Source organism: Monodon monoceros, unplaced genomic scaffold, assembly GCF_005190385.1.
Source record: "Monodon monoceros isolate NGI ecotype Baffin Bay Population unplaced genomic scaffold, NGI_Narwhal_1 Super_Scaffold_21, whole genome shotgun sequence".
Taxonomy (NCBI): Eukaryota; Metazoa; Chordata; class Mammalia; order Artiodactyla; family Monodontidae; genus Monodon; species Monodon monoceros.
The window spans coordinates 142,679,156-142,690,309 of NW_021703778.1; positions in this window are offsets into that span (position 1 = coordinate 142,679,156).

An 11,154-nucleotide genomic window follows, 5' to 3' on the forward strand; every position below is an offset into this window, starting at 1 on the left:
TCAGCAGCTATTGAATTAATTTAGACTTCATTTTGTTTCCAAGAAAACGATTTTATTTTTCTTTTCAGTAAAACAAAAGTAATCAGGGAAAGATGTATTCAGTAAAATACAAAATCAAAAAGAATGGTGTCTGATGAAAATGACAAGTAAAATGATGATTGAGTGGTATTCTTAGGTTTCTGAGGACAATTAAACTAGAAGAGATTTTGATATATTTATAAATGTATCAAATTATTTTGGCATATTACTAATCACTAATTATTGACCTTGTCATAATTCTATTTACCTAATTACATAATGGGCAAAATATTGAGTATTTTATTGTAATTCCAAGGGTTTTTTTTAATAATTCAAGTGCATACATTTAATGGGACATACTTTTTAACTTTTGAATCAGTAGATGTTGATTAATACTAAGACATTAAATGCTAAAATATTTTCTCTTGAAACTTACTATTTTTTCATTGAGGTGTGGTTGATTTACAATGTTGTGTTAGTTTCAGGTGTATAGCAAGGTGATTCAGTTATATGTATATATGTATTCTTTTTCAGATTCTTTTCCAGTATAAATTATTACAAGATTAATTTTTAATTGTGGATTGTAAAAGGCCATTTTTGAATTTCTGAAAAAAAAAAAAAACTGCAATGAGGTATCACCTCACACCAGTTAGAATGGGCATCATCAGAAAATCTACCAACAACAAATGCTGGAGAGGGTGTGGAGAAGAGGGAACCCGCTTGCACTGTTGGTGGGAATGTAAATTGATACAGCCACTATGGAGAACAGTATGGAGGTTCCTTAAAAAACTAAAAATAGAACTACCATATGACCCAGCAATCCCACTACTGGGCATATACCCAGAGAAAACCATAATTCAGAAAGACACATGCACCCCAATATTCATTGAAGCACTATTTACAATAGCAAGGTCATGGAAGCAACCTAAATGCCCATCCACAGAAGAAAGGATAAAGAAGTTGTGGTACATATATACAATGGAATATTACTGAGCCATAAAAACGAACGAAATTGGGTCATTTGTAGCGATGTGGATGGACCTAGAGACTGTCATACAGAGTGAAGTAAGTCGGAAAGACAAAAACAAGTATCATATATTAACGCATATATGTGGAATCTAGAAAAATGGTACAGATGAACTGGTTTGCAAGGCAGAAATAGAGACACAGATGCAGAGAACAAACGTATCAACACCAAGGGGGGAAACGGGGGGGACGGTTTGTGATGGGATGAATTGGGAGATTGGGATCGACATATATACACTAATATGTATAAAATGGATAACTAATAAGAACCTGCTGTATAAAAAAAAGTAAAATTAAAATAAATACATAAAATCACATGGTCAAGCCCGTTAATGGGCTTAGATGTTAATAGCCTCAGAAGTATAATACTTTAACAGGGATAGGCCTGGAAGAGAGGGGCCTTGTAAGGAGGAGCTGTTAGGAAGGGTCAGTGAATATTTTGATAATAAAATAATCTACCATACCAAATATAAAACTGATTCAGGGCTTCCCTGGTGGCACAGTGGTTAAGAATCTGCCTGCCAATGGAGGGGACACAAGTTCAATCCCTGGTCCGGGAAGATCCCACATGCCACGGAGCAACTAAGCCCGTGTGCCACAACTACTGAGCCTGCGCTCTAGAGCCTGCGAGCCACAACTACTGAGCCCATGTGCCACAGCTACTGAAGCCCGCGTGCCTAGACCCTGTGCTCTGCAGCAAGAGAAGCCAGCACAATGAGAAGCCCGCATGCAGCAATGAAGACCCAATGCAGCCAAAAATAAATAAATAAATTTTAAAAAACTGATTCCAATAAATGGAAATTGTCTAAACTACGCAATTAGTAGTCAAATATTGTCAGACTACAACAAAAACAATCCAACTCTATGCTCTTCATAAGTGCCTCATCTAAAACATAGGGGCAGAGAAAGTCAAAGTATAGGGAAAATACTACACAAATAAATCTGGTATAAAAAAGAAAGAAAGAAATCTGATGGAGCCATACTGATATTATACAAAATAGACTTCAAAGCAAAAAGCATTTCTAGAAATAAAAATCGTCAATGCATAATGATAAACGCTTCGATTCATTAGGAAAATATAATAATTCTAAACTTTATGCACTTGATAACATAGCCTCAAAATCTACGGACAAATTCACCAGCAAAAAGGAGGATTTTAACTAATTTTTCAGAGTAGATTAAACAGACCAAAAAAAGGGGGGATATAAAAACTCTGAGCGACACAATTAACAAGCTCAGTGAAAAGGACATATACAGGACACTGCAGTCAACAGCTACAGAATATACGTTCTTTTCAAGCTCAAAATCTTTATGATACTGCATAAAACAGGTGCCCTGAAATTTCAAAAAACTGGTATACAGAATATTTACTTAACAACCATAAAATTAAGTTAAAAATCAATAACAAAAAGACAAATAGAAATACTTCCATGTGTTTAGAAATTTTAAAATGTATTTGCAGGCCAAAAAAGTCATAATAGAAATCAGAAAATTTCTAAAATTTCTTAGAACTGAATGATAAAGAATTTCATATTCAATACTTGTGAGATACTGCTAAAGTCTTACTTTGAGGGAAACAGATAATTGTATATTCCTAACTAAGCACAAAAGAGGCTCAAAATTAATGAACTAAGCGTTCCAACTTTAGACATTAGGGGAAAAATACAGAATAAATTTTACAAAAGCAGAAAGGAGATAATCAAGTTTTTTATTAGGGGAGAAATTACATAACTACATGAGAAATCTTGGGCCAAGTACCTCCTGGCAAGCCCTTCCTGGGAAAAACTGTAAATAGTTTCTTAAAGGATGCTGAAGAAGACTTCTGTAAATGAGGAGTTATGCTATGTGCATATATAGGTAGACTCAATACTGCAAAGACATCGGTTCTCCACAAATTGATTCATAGATTCAATTCAATCCTCAAAAGCCTAATAAGTTTTGTTTGTTGTGTTCTGGTTGGTGGCTCAATAAGCTGTTTCTAAAATTTCTATGTAAGAACAAAGGAGCAAGAATAGTTAGGAAACTCCTGAATAAAAAGAATAAAGTGGGAGTCTTGTTCTATTAGATATCAAGGCTTACGACTAAGCTATATTCATAAGCCCAAATGATACAGAAACAGACAAAAAGAGACTAATAAATAGATCAGAATAGAGATCTCAGAAACAGACAACTTATATATGCAAACTTGATTTATGACAGAGGTGACAATATGGATCAGTGGGTTAAGAACCTTCCAATAAATGCTGCTGGGAAAATTGTTTACCCAAATAGTTACATTTGGAGGTTGAACGAAAATTTGAAATTGGAATGTAAATTTTTACAGCTACTTTGGAAATCAATTTGTCATCCTCAAACAAGAGTTAAAACTGGATATTGTATGACCCAGACATTCCACTCCTGGGCATACATGCTGCAGAAACTCTTGCACATTTTTACCAGAGCTTATGTACAAGAATGTTCACAGCAATATTACATATAAGTTCAAAAAATAGGGGAAAAATTCAAATGTCCACTGAAAGAAGAATCCATAAATCACTTGTAATATAGTCATACAATGGACATGCAGTATAGTAGAGAAAATTAATGCATGCAGCTACTTGAATCAATATAAACAAAACTTTCAAATATAATATTGAGGGAAAAAATACCCAAATTGTATATACAGTACGACTTTGTCTATATTGAGTAGATAAACATGTAAAACAAAAATATATAATTTAGGAATACTTATATCTGTGGATAAAATGTAAAACTAAAATAAGGGGAGTGGTAAACAATCAAATACCCGGGGTAATTAATACCCTGGTGAGTTGGGGTGGGGATTGGTTTATAGAGTGTGAGGCATGAAATCAAATAAAAGCATTTCAAATATATGGGTAATGTTCTATTTTTGAGGTTAAATGACAGGTCTAGAACTTTTTAAAATTGCTGCTTTGATACTTTAAACATATATTCTCTCGTATGCATTAAATATTTAATAAAGTTTTTGCAGAGACACTGTAGGGGTAGGATGAACACCTATTCAAAGTCTGGTTTGGACGTACATACACACACACACACACACACACACACACACACATGCACACACATCCCAAGAAAGTATGAGAAGATTTATTACTCATAAAATGAGACTTTCTGGGGAGAGCAGGGTGGCTCCCAAGCAGGCCCCAAAATGGCTTGAGAGAGCAGGAAAAGAAGACTGACTTGGGGTTTTTATGGTGACTAGGGATGATACTGACCAGAGTTCTTGGCCTTCCCCAATCAACAGAAATCGATCAGAGGCCAGATAAATTCAGGCAAGGCTCAAAAATAAGTAACAGGTTCCCTTGCTCACTCCCTGGTGGGGGGAGGGGGAGGCACGAGTTGGTTCCTTGTATGGGGTGAGGGTAGGAGTGTGTCCAGGGGTCAGGCTGGAGGGTGGCCCACCCCTTTGTGGTGTTGAGTGCAGGGGGCTTGCGCAGTGCCCTGCTTTTGCTCCTGACACCCTGTTTTTGCTTCCAGCTCTTCAGAAGTGGCAGTTGGGTTTTTCTGGTCCTTTTGTATCTTGTTGTCCGTAATTTGCCCCAACTGCACATGCATGCAGTTATTTTTAGTCCCTTATAGTTTCTTTGTATTTTGTAGCTTGAGGAGATGTTTGTCCACCTGCAAGCATTGCAACACTGCAGCAAAGGGTCCCAGGCCCAGCCTGCTTCAGGGAGGGTGTCTAGAGCAAGGGTTCCTGTGCATGATTTGAACTGTCACAGGCACAAAAGAAAGACTACCTGGGCTTTCTTATCAGCTTGTCCATATATGGGACAGAGAGGAAAGAGAGAGGTGGACCTTAAAAGATATCAGTCAAACATAAAAAAAACAAAGTCACTGTCTTTATTACAAATATACTTTAAACAAAATTGTATAGGAAACAGAAGGAATATCTGTCTTTTGGAAGATAATATGTATGTACAGAAAAGAATGTCACCTATCCCTTCTATTTTTTTATTATTTTTTAATGGTACAGTTACTTTATTTTATTTATTTATTTATTTACTTTTGGCTGTGTTGGGTCTTCGTTTCTGTGCGAGGGCTTTCTCTAGTTGTGGCAAGCGCGGGCCACTCTTCATCGCGGTGCGCGGGCCTCTCACTATCGCGGCCTCTCTTGTTGCGGAGCACAGGCTCCAGACGCGCAGGCTCAGTAGTTGTGGCTCACGGGCCTACTTGCTCCGCGGCATGTGGGATCCTCCCAGACCAGGGCTCGAACCTGTGTCCCCTGCATTAGCAGGCAGATTCTCAACCACTGTGCCACCAGGGAAGCCCTCACCTCTCCCTTTTAGAAACCACTTCTCCCAATTCTTTCTTCTGCTAGGAATATCCCACTAGAGGAATAACTGTGGTCAAACTGTTAAATTTGGTAGCAATTTAAAATTATTTACTATTCCACAGAAGTAACAGAATACCAAGAGGAATTATTGCAATAACAGAAAGTTAGATGTCAAGTTCTGTGGAGTGAGGAGAATGGGAATTACTCATGGTGTTTAAAAGATCCTGGGATTATGCCATGGAATAAATATCATTTGGGTCTCTTTGGTACCTAGCTAAGCCCATTTGCTTTACCATGATGGTAGAGAAGAAATTCCGCAACTTTACACCCAGTAACTGCAATACCAGGCTTGAAGCCTTCTCCCAGAAGAAGGTATTTCATTCCTACTGAAAAGTATAGACAATGAATTACAAGTGTCCATCAATTTTTGAGCCACCTATTGGGGTTTGCTGCAGATAAAAACATGACAGATTCAATCTCTGCTCTCTAGGGGCTCAGAGTCCCTTGTATTAGTTTTGCAGCCTGAGGTGTGAAAATGTAGATTTACAGAAAACTTACAGCCCCACTGTTGCCTCAAATGATAAAATAGTGAATCAGATTGCTTTCAACATACTTCAATATCTAAGAATTCATGAGAACCATTAGAAACTGTATCTACTGCCTGATATATGCTTATAGAAGAAGGAAATACTCATGCTTAAGAAAATTCTTGATAAACAGGTTGAGAGTGGATGAGGAGACCCTGAGGGCATAGGTCAGTAGAGCTAAAGATGAAAAAACAGATAGCAAAAATTACTCACATTCATTAAGATTAGATATGTGGGATGAGTGGAGACTGAGAGGACTAACATCGAACTGGAGATGTGTGAGGCCCTTAGAGAAGCAGAATTGTATACTCTGAACTTGTAAGCTGTTGGTTTGTAAGTTGTTACAAATGAAATGCAAATTCCTTCATCTCCCCAGTCTTTTGTAAAGTCTTCTGCACACACATGCATGCACACAACATTTTGAGTAGGGCTGTTTTGGGTGAAAAGAAAGAAGAGACCCTGAGCTCAAAATCTGGTGTGATGCCTAATATCAGGTCAGCATAATTACAATATTGTAAAAATGCTTGTCGTATCCAAGTGGTGCTCTAAGCTCCTCACATACATTAATGTGTTTACGTGTTTTACGGTAATTCATTACTTTAATAAACTCAAGGCAAGTCGATAAGCACTAGTGTTTTCACCATTTTGTAAGTGAGGCATTAAAAGCACAGAGAGCTTAAGTAATTTGTCCAAAGTCATGCAGCAGCTAAGAGGCAAAACCAAATTCCAGCTTAGGCAGGTTGGTAAACAGGGTGTGGAGAAGATCTATAAAATGAATGCATTCAGTGGAAGGAGAAGTGTGGTCAGTGGGGGTCCTGGGAGACACACACCCTTCTAGCAATTTACAGAAATCTTAGGGAGTGATTTAGAATTTCCACAATTAGATATGGTGCTTTTTATCTGTCTTAGCCATATCTTAAAGGATGGGATCACCCCAGCTTGTTCAGCTTGTCCCCCGCCCCCCACTCTCTCTCTCTCTCTCTCTCTCTCTCTCTCTCTCTCTCTCACACACACACACACACACACACACACACACACACAAAACTGGTCCAATTTTGAATTTCTTGATCTTCATCCCTCTGAGGGTTAATAAATACAAAGCTGAGTGTCTGTACTTTATAACACTTCTCCATTCTACCTAGAGATCTGACTGTATCCATCTTCCTCCTGCTAAGTAAGCTCCAGATGAGTCTATTTGATGCTGTTTTACATACTGATGCTTTTTGCTCAGTCTCTGCCTCATAGGGTCCCTTGCTGTCTGCCACAGACATCAGCCCACCTTTTGAAGACCTCATTACTCCCACCACACCATGTCCATGTGCACAAAGCAACCTTGCAGATAAAGTCAAAATGGAGATGGAGATCTCAAACAGGTCAATCCTAGGCTCTAAGCATTCAACTTTCCCCTGCCTCTCCTTCCCAATGTCCCTTGCTTTCTCTTTCCTGGTTAAGAGGAGTGCGGAATCTTCCTATAGGCAGCAATCATACTCCGGGCTTCCAGGAAGAGAAAACTAAATGAAAGAAAGGAGAGGCAGTAACTGGGAACATTTTCACTTAAACTCCACTTTCGCTTCTGTAAGTCTCCTCCAATTGAAGTGGCTATGCATGTATGTAAATGGTTGATACGTAAACATGTGATTATACACACACCCCTTATCTGGATCAGAGCTGAGATGCCAGCTGTGAATGAGATGCATTATTCTAAGGGTCTTATCTATATTTACATTTTTCACCCTCCCAGATAAGGAAAATGAGACCCAGACTGGTTAAGTAACTTGCCCTAGGTAGAGACTAGTGTCAAGTTAGAGGAGACTTCCCAAGAAAGCTTCCTTTATTGTCACTGAATAGATGAGGATACATAACACAGGCTTAACCACATCCTTGGCTTCATGTGTAGCTTAAAGATCTATAGGAAATAACTTTATTGGGGTTTCTACTTGGAGTTGGGATATAGGCATACCTACCTAATGGTTGGGGTAGCCAAGCCATTGGGAGGGAAAGAAGGACCCCATAAGTGATGAAGGAACCAGACACCCTGCGTTGGAGTCAGCAGCGATGCCTGAATGGCAATGGCAATGAGTCTACCCTTGAACATGCCTTCATCCAGCACCCCCCACTCCTTTAAGCAAGCATATGTAAACCCAGGGGGAAGAGTGGACACTACATTAAAGCGCTGTGCCACCAGAGCCTAAGCAACTCCCCTTCCAAAACAGTTGAATACAAAAGGAAGTGCCTCCTTACCAACAGCTGATTCAGAGGTGAGTAGCTCCGGGTGGCAGCAAGATGGAGAGCAGGTACCCAAATCCTAACCAGAGTTGGAGCACAGCAAGGTAGCACCACCACACTGGGAGTGTCAGGAGAGCTGGTCAACCCAGGATGGTAGATGTGCAGAGGACAGAGAGTGAGAGCTGAGAGACTCAAGATGACCACAGAACAGAAATGCAGAAGAGGCCCTAGGAACCCAGCTTCTAAGCTGACATCCTCCAGAGCAGACGGCGAGTTCTGATGATGTGTACCACGGCCCTGCCCTTTGGGGAACACCTAAGAGACACGACTGAGGAAAGCCTACGATCCTGCCGTTTGCCAGATGGGGGCTGTTGAAGACCAAGGAGCCAACTGCTCATATGATCGTATCCAGGACCCCTAACTGGGATGTCCTCAGGTATATTTATGTTCTGTGTGCACAAATATATACATGTATGTGTGTACATATAACGTAATTTCTTTCCGTGTAAGATATATGCTTTAACGCCTTCCTTTCTTGGGTCTCAGTTTCTTCTTCTTTAAAGTCAGATCACACTTCGATTCCTTTCAGCTCTATTGTTTTGTCTGAGTAAGTGATTTGGGTATTTTTCTGAAAATCTTTCAGCAAAGATCACTGTTCTTCTGTAACAGCCCTCATTTCTGTTTGGTAATTCCCATCCTGCTGGCCACCCCCCAGGTTCATATCTTTACCCCCTTATTCCTGGACTATCTGCTCACTGGTTTCTCAATTTCACCCCTCCCTCAAGTCATGACTGCCACATTCCTCTTTTCAACCCTGCAATGTCAACGAATTTTCTGATTCTGAAATCTTCAGGGGTTCCCACTGCCCATGTGAAAAATGTTCTCCACAGTATGACTTTAACCAACTTAGTCTTCTCTCTCCAGTTACCACTCCATGTCTCTACCTCCCTCAACTGCAAAATATTCCTCAGAAGTTTTCTGTATTAGCTGTTTTCACTTCCTTGCCATTCTCTCTTCAATCCACTCCAGTTTGGCTTTATCCCTACTCCTCCTCTGAAATGACTTTCACGGATGAACTTCATGTCGCCAAACTCAAGAATCAGTTCTCTATTCTCACACAAAGTCTCAAGCATTTAACACATGTGGACACTCTCTCCTTCTTGCAAAATATTCTTCCCTTAGCTCCCATGTACGATGCCATTCCGTGACAAAACCTGTCTGTGTGGGTTTTGGGTTTTGTTTTTGTTTTTACTTTGATTTGTACCTAGCCTCCTCTGGAGCACCTATTCACTTTTCTTATATCTTCTTCAGACGATCTTCATCTTAAGAACAGATATTAATTTTGCCTTATATGTGAACATGGTCAGCTGCTTACTAATACAACCATGCAAACAGCAAGGTCTCAGAAAGTTTCCCCTAACACAACAGACCTTTTTGGCTCTGTAGCTTGGTTCAAGCTGTTGCTTCTCCTGAATATCTGCTCAATAGTCCTTCTAAAAGTAACATCCCTTTTCAAAACTGAATCCCAAGAGAATGGACCACTTCCTCCTCTGTGCTCCCTATGCCATGTCTTTATGTCTCTCAAAGCCCCAAACCCTCCATTTCACTCACTGGCTTATATATCTGTCTTTATCTACAAGATTGAGAGTTCCTTGAGGGCATAGAATGTGTCTGACTTTTTCTGATCTGACACCAAGCTCAATGTCCACCACTTAGTAGCCATCCAAGTAATACATGGGAAACAGACGAGTGAAGGCTTGAATGGACTAGGCCAGGAGGAGCTGCAAGAGAAGTTGATGGTGGCTGCTACTGAAGCCAACCATGGAAAGGGAAAGCTGGTGTTGGGCTGCATCCTGCAGGCCTGCAACCCTGGTACTTGCCAAGCCTCAAGACCAAAGAGAGGGCCCAGCGTCGGCAACAGACACATCAATGGTTTAATAGATGAGGGATCTTACGTGTCTGAAGCAAGGTCCTGGAGCAACGCTCCATCGTGTGAGGCAGACAGAGGGCAGGACGTGGCAGCAGTCTTTGCTCCCAGGGGAAGAGGGAGATTACCAGTTACAGAGGGAATTGACATCAGGTTGGCTCATGGGTTACCAGGGAAACCAGCAGAGGAGCATGTCCCTCATGGCCCCTTTGGTAAACTGTCATAGTAGAGATAGTTCTGATCTAAAGATTAGAACAATCAGTAGCTGGGGCCAGGGGCAAGCATTAATACATAGGCATTTACTCATTAGGCTCTATGATTAGGAGAGAAGGTCATTCAGGTGAGTAGGGTGTAGGTGACGCAGGGACTGGTCAAGCAGGGGAGGTACAGAGAACAAGAGAACAGCCACCTTGGGTGACCTGATCATACAGCTGGCTAGTGGGCACTGCCTGTCAGCTACCCTATAACCCTGGCTTGGAACACAAGCTTGTTCCTGTGTTTTATTTTGAGTCAAGATCATGTCTCAAACCTGAGAGGCAAAGTAAAGATTACCTGCTGAATGTGTTAAGATCCAAACTGAGCAAGATGTGAGGGACAGACTGAGATAAGTTCAGGACAGCACCAGTGAACACAGAAATAGCAGAAGGCAAAAATGGCTTTTAAATGAGCTTGGCATATGCTGCAGGGGCCTACTGAAATTGCTCCTTTCCCGGCAACACAACAGACTTCTAGCTGCCTTTTCCCCCCTCAGGTCTCGTCTTCTTCCTACTCATCCTCTGTGCTGTTGCCAAAATCATCTTAATATTTTATTGTGCAAGTCTGAGTTTTTCACATCTCTGCTTGATGCCCTTCAGTCACCACCTCTGCAGTCAGTTCTAAAGCTGTAATCATGACATCCCCTATCATTTGTTGTCAAGATCCCAGCTACCTCCTCAGCCTCATTTCTTAGCACTCTTCCCATGCCACCTCACCAGACTATATCTGTTCTCCCAAATGTGCCCTCTTCTCTCACACCTCTTGCCTTCGCACATGTTGGTGCCTGTGCTGCTAATGTCCTTCTCCATTTCAGGCAG